Genomic DNA, 6,305 nt, shown 5'->3' with positions numbered 1-6,305 from the left:
CTGAGAGGGAAGTATGATCTCCCTAGAGGTAAGAGGTTCTGGAAAGACATGGAGATTTGGGGTCTTGCAGTGCAAACATCCTGGGCTTCAGGCACCCCCCCACAATCTCCCAGGAATTAAGGATACCCTCTCCATAACCGGTACCAGCGCCAGAGTGGCAGACTTCTCCAAGCAGACAGGTTTAATGTCTTATGGGACACTCATGTTGTTGGTGTCAGTGGTTCTGTAGCTGAAATCATCAGATCCCTCATCGTGTGGGCCTCTTCTCATGCTTGTGAGGCTTGGAGCATATTCCCTTTCCATGACTGGAGCTTGTGGGAGGAGCAGCCCTTTTTTTTTGGCTTGGAGACTTACCATGCCTTTGGCGTATTTCCTTGCCTCCCTCCTAGGTCTCACCGCAGGCTCCATAACGGTGGTACCGGCGGTGCCAGGTTCGGATTTTGGAGCCAGAGGGGCACTCCTGGCTCTCAGGCCAATGATATGAATGAGGCCTAATCGCAACTCCCATGAAGTGCTTCTGGAGAAGGAGAATCCAACCTTCTCAGGTGTGGCTGGGGAAGGACAGACAGATACTGCCCCTGGATGCGATGTGGTCTTCTCCCAAGCAGTAGAGGCAGTGGTGTTGATTTTTGTCATTGACTGAGAAGGAACACTGGCAGGAGGTCCAGATTTTAAAGCCTGGGGTCTTTGGCATAGTCCAGTACCCGTGTATGGGTATGTGGGGATGAGTTTATGGAAAAAACAAACCCTAAACTACCTATTCTACTCTAAAATCTACTAAAAACCACTTAATTATCTAAAAAAACAGTAAAAACAGTGAATCTGTAAAAACTAACCATATACAACTTTGGTTTTTGAAAGTGTTTCACATGCAAGCGGACAGATAGTTCCGACTGTACCATGCTGGAGATGCAGTCCGCCCCGCTCTTTATCACCTTGGACGAAACCATAAGGCGAGTCAGGGTGTGTGCGTGAATGAACAGACAGTAGTTTTTAAATTCTCTGGCTCCGAACACATGGTGCAGATGTGTAAACCCTCAGTGGAACATAGAAGCCATCACTTAAAGAACATGGTAAGAGCTTGTTAAACAGAGAGAGAGATCTGATGACTGTATTCCAAAAAGCTGACTATTGCAATTATTGCATGTGTGAACCTACAAATACTTCCTAAATAAAATAGTAATTAACAATAACTTAAGTTCATAAAACTCTAAGGGCTGGTCTACACTGGGAACTTACATCAACATAGCTACATCACTTAGGGGTGTGAAAAATCCATACCCTTGAGCAACATAGTTAAGCTGACTTAAGCCCTGATGTAGATGCACTAGGTTCATGAAAGTTACTGCCTCTTGGGGAGGTGAATTACCTATGCCACCAGGAGAACCCCTCCCATTGGCATAGACAGTATCTACACTGAAGTGTTACAGCTGTGCCACTGTAGCACTTCAGTATAGATGAGCCTTTAGACAATATATACTTTAAGATTGTACCATATTAAAATCAAAGCGCAGCTCTCAATGCCTTTGACACAGCAAAAATATTTAACTGTTTCTAGTCCGAAGTTCAACTTGCTGAAGCTGTTCAAATGCAATCTCCTTTTCCCATCTTTCGACATCTTCAGTTCATGCCTCATCAGTGGAACTATATGAGCAGTAGAAAAGCTTAATTTTGAAGTTTTGAGTAGATGATGCATTTCAACTGTTTGCCACAAGATGGCAGTTTCAGAGTTTAGTCAGCGAACTCAATTACTGCAAGTTACATCTATGGATATGACAACACAATACAGAGAAGAGACACAGGCAAGATGTTGCAATACCCCAATTACATGGCCAAACATAAGCTGAAGAGAATACCATGAGGAAAAAGGTAAGGCAGCATAGGGGGCAATGCTAATTAAATTGTTTGGGAATATCACAGCTTTGATTAACAACCAAAATAATTCCATAGCTTAAATATTTAAACTAGAATTTATACAGAGAAGTTGCTATGAAAATATATGGGAAGTGTATGCATGGGATTCTCTCAGTCTACATTTGAAGGCCTGGGAAACTATCACAGATAACTGAGTAGTGTGTCACAGGTATGGAAAGTAACAATTGTTCCTAAAGGTAGGCGTGCTGTCAATCCCTCGGAAGTTATGGAAGAGTACTAGAACTAGTTATAGCTTTGACATTTCTTAGGGAAAGTGCCTCTGACAAAGGGAAGAGGTAGTTTCACTAGGCCCTTGAGTACCCAAGCTGGAACTGATCCACTGATTGGCCAACTTGCTTCAGACTGTGACAGAGCACTGGTTCTCTGCTTCTAGCTGAAATAGATCAGATGACACAGGTAGTCAAAATGAAGAGCAAAGCTGACATTGATTAATTTAATTCAAACAGGACTCAACACCTATCACAATAATGCTAACACAAAATACCAGTGCTGTAATAGCACTTTTCCATGTAAGCAGTGGATGTAGTCAGCACAGAGACGTTATGAGAATGAGGGATAACAGGCTACGCACTTATGACAGAAAAGAAGTTGAGCCCAGAATAATCTATTAAGATATGGTCCACATTTGGAATGAGTAGGATGTGAAATTAGAAGAGAAATTTTAAGCACTCTGATGTTAGACTACTAGTTTAATGTATCTGGCTTTCCTTTCACTGCTGACAATAAATCCTTTACAAGTGTTATAAAAATCCAGTGCTTGGCACCTGACTTTAACAAACTGCATCACCTGGGCATCAATTATTGGGTAACTTAGATTCACCACCAGGGCCTGAAAATAAAAAGAATGGCTCCATGAAAAAATGTGAAATCGGTTTTTAACTGTGGGGGAGGGGAATATGCAGTATTTTAAGAGAGACCTCCAACCTAACGAAAAATCGTAAGAATTCCTTAAAAACACGTTGGCATTGAATCAGAGCAGGTCCCTCTGCTTAGACTGTAGGTCCTATGTCCAATGCTGGCAAGACTGAGGTGGCCCTTCATCATTCTTAGATACACAGAGCTCACTGCACAGGGAACTTTCAGAGTAGCTGTTAAAAACTGATGGTTGTGCATGCTGTGTGCGAACATTAAATGATCTGATGACATCTTTATTCTTTCTTACAGTACAGTATTATACAAAGGTTCAGATCTAGATCAGGACCTCATTGTGCCAGGTGCTGTACAAATTGACAGACAACCCTCGACTGAAAAGTTCAGTGGTTAGCTGACAAAACATTTTTTATGATCACATTCAATTCAATTAGGCTGGCAGCTGAACAAGAATGTAATTCTAACACCAATCTTCAACTGTAAAACTGCCCAATATCCAACTGAAATGTTCTCCCAGCATCTGACAATGCAAGAGTGCACCTACGACGTAAAGTAAATATTGCTTAGACCACACTTGATCTTATCATAGCTAACTGCGTTATTAGCCTGTTTTAATGCTGAGGAGAGTCACAGAAGAGAATTTTCCACACCGGTGAAATGGGTTTTAGGAAGAGTATCTAATAATCCACAGGAGATTAGCAGACAGAGAGAAAAGTACAGACATTTCCCACTATATAAATTATATTACTGCTTGTGGCAAATATGTTAACATTCAACTTCTGATTAACATCCAACCTCAATAGAGAGCAACTAAGAGTCAGACCTAAAGATTACTGCAGCTTCTCTGACAGAAATCCACTTAACAAGTAGGAAAGAAATTCTCTTTTCCTGTAGCCATCCATTGCATCAGGCTCTGAACTATTATAGATGCAGACGTCCTTAATATGGAACCCCTTAATTATAGAAAGGAATGGACTACTAGTAAGGCATTCTCTACAATGATCTCTGGCACTTGCCCCACTTTGGTCAAAGTCCACTGGCCTTCACCACAATCTGTGAAAACCATCTACTGGCTGAGGCCCTCTGGCTGGGAACAGGAGGATTTTGGATGGGTTAGACAATGGTTCTACTCAGTTGATCTTGAATTCAAGTATTTCATTAAATGCAGAAAAAGGTACAGGGGAATACAGATCTTGCATTTTTGTGGAGTCTAATGTTTCTTCTTGTACACTTACTATAATAAGTCTAATTTCTTGTATTCCAAAAAGCATGTTCACCACATGAAAATTAAGACCACTCTGAAGCCCACTGAAAGGAAGAGACTAGTGCACGTGGCAGTGACTTGTTTACATCTTTTTCTGATGGGAGAGGGGGTCAGATATGTATGTTAGTTGCCTGTGGAAGGATGACCATAGAGTTTATTAGAACCCTATTCCTCTCACACACACACACACACACACACACACACACACACACACACACACACACACACACACACACACACACACACACACACACACACACACACACACACACACACACACACACACACACACACACACACACACACACACACACACACACAGGTCAGAAATGAGCTAGCTTTAAGAAGAGTGCCACCAGCATTGTTAAAATTCTTATACATGCAAACAAAAAGATACATACTACATGGTGAAAAGTGCTTTTAGCTCATCTAAATTCAGAGGTGACCAAAAAGTGATATTAACAGTGTTCTATAAATGGCACAGATATGAATGGTTATTACCAGAACTGGAAATGCAATCACATTTCAGCTTGGCAGAAGTGCAGTGGGATACATGGAAGTATAGGACTCTTAATACTGGCCATCTTAAAATATGCATATTTTGTATCATTTCACTAGTTACTTTATAAGAACAGTGCACCAGATGTCTAAGACAAAAAATAAGCATAATGGAATACTTTAGAGAAAAACTGGAGTAGCATCAATTTGTGAATCAAGAAAAAGTAAATGATAAGCCACAGTCATGCTATTCTTCATTCCTTGAAGGTCTGACTTGTTCTCCATTATACATGTATACAACTGATATTTTAAATAATATCCAGAACCACCAACTTCTACGGTATCAGATTGATGAAAAAACTTCTAATAATCCATAATTATGCTTTTGTTCTCTGAAAATAAACCATAGAAGTGGTAAGGGAAGATCTTAACATCCATATCTTATTAGCATCTAAGGCCGCTTAATTCTATCAGACTATAAAATGATCTTTCCCCCACTTTCCATCCCAATTCAAGGTTTGCCCAACATTGGATTGCAACCTCTAGGGAACAGAAGTTTGCCTCTAGTGGTATTAGCTTTCTACTTTAAGATTAGAAAAACTGAATGTTTTAACAGAAATATAGCACCTAAGTAAACAGAGCTTGTTTTCTGAAAAAACAGGCACATATATATACTTGCCAAACTGAATTATATGGTGAACGTAAGATATCACCAGGGCTCTGATAACAAGTTTCCAGTTATAGACATCTCACATAGTAAGACTCTGCTTGATTCAGAACCACACATTTGATTGTTGCTCCCCCCCCCCCCCGCTGGTAGTGGAAAGTACCAATGTTGACTATAGAAGAGTATCTTGCAGAATTGAGACATGTGCCAGCCCAAGCACAAAATCTACAGGTCACCAGCTCCACGTTAATATTGTTAACTATGAATCATGTAGAGTGATTCATTTATAGTTGTATTAGACCCTGACCTCTCCCCTGCGCCCCCAAAAAGAAAAAGAAACCACCTGGGTGAAAATGGGTAGACTGAGGAAAGAAAAGAAATTTGACTAGCCCTAGAGAGGAGCATCATCCCCCACTTGGTGCAGTGAACTTTGCTGGTTGAGGCAGGTGTACGTTCTAAGTCTCTCTGCAAACATTATTGGATTTAGGCCAATTTCTTCTACTTGTTTCCATTATATGGCTTCCTATGAGGATGCTGTATTTGGACAATTAGAATTGGGATCATGAAAAGGAAAGCTTGGAACCACCACATTAGAAATAAATTTAAGTGAATTCCAATTTTTGCACTTCTCAGCTGGAGTTTAACTTTCATAGTTAAAATTGTTGTAGTATGAGGGTTAAATAAGAGACTTTCCATTTAAATACTGGACTGTAAAAAAGCTTTTTACACACAAAACCTGATTTGTGTTAAGTTAAGTTGACTATCCCTTTAAATAATTAACTATATGTTATTGAGGTCCAAGGACCTACTGACATAAATGCCAGTTCAAAAATACCTCAAGCGTCTAGAAAGATCAATACAAACTGATCTGCACAGTAACTAAATACAAACTGATCAATATCCTCTTTGGTTAAATTTGAAGAGAGTTCTGTAAGCAAAATATGAATTAAGAAGTTTAGCCATTTAAGTTAATTAGAATTGCCCTGCTATAAAAAGGCTATAATTCTAATGTGCTTATTACTACAGAATCTAGCAACTATTAGCATATATGTTTTGTCACAAACTAATGTT

This window comes from Emydura macquarii, unplaced genomic scaffold (genome assembly GCF_026122565.2).
Source record: "Emydura macquarii macquarii isolate MOO-44397 ecotype Brisbane River unplaced genomic scaffold, CSIRO-AGI_Emac_v2 contig_1348, whole genome shotgun sequence".
In the NCBI taxonomy this organism is placed as follows: Eukaryota; Metazoa; Chordata; order Testudines; family Chelidae; genus Emydura; species Emydura macquarii.
Note: the sequence above shows the minus strand (reverse complement) of the source record.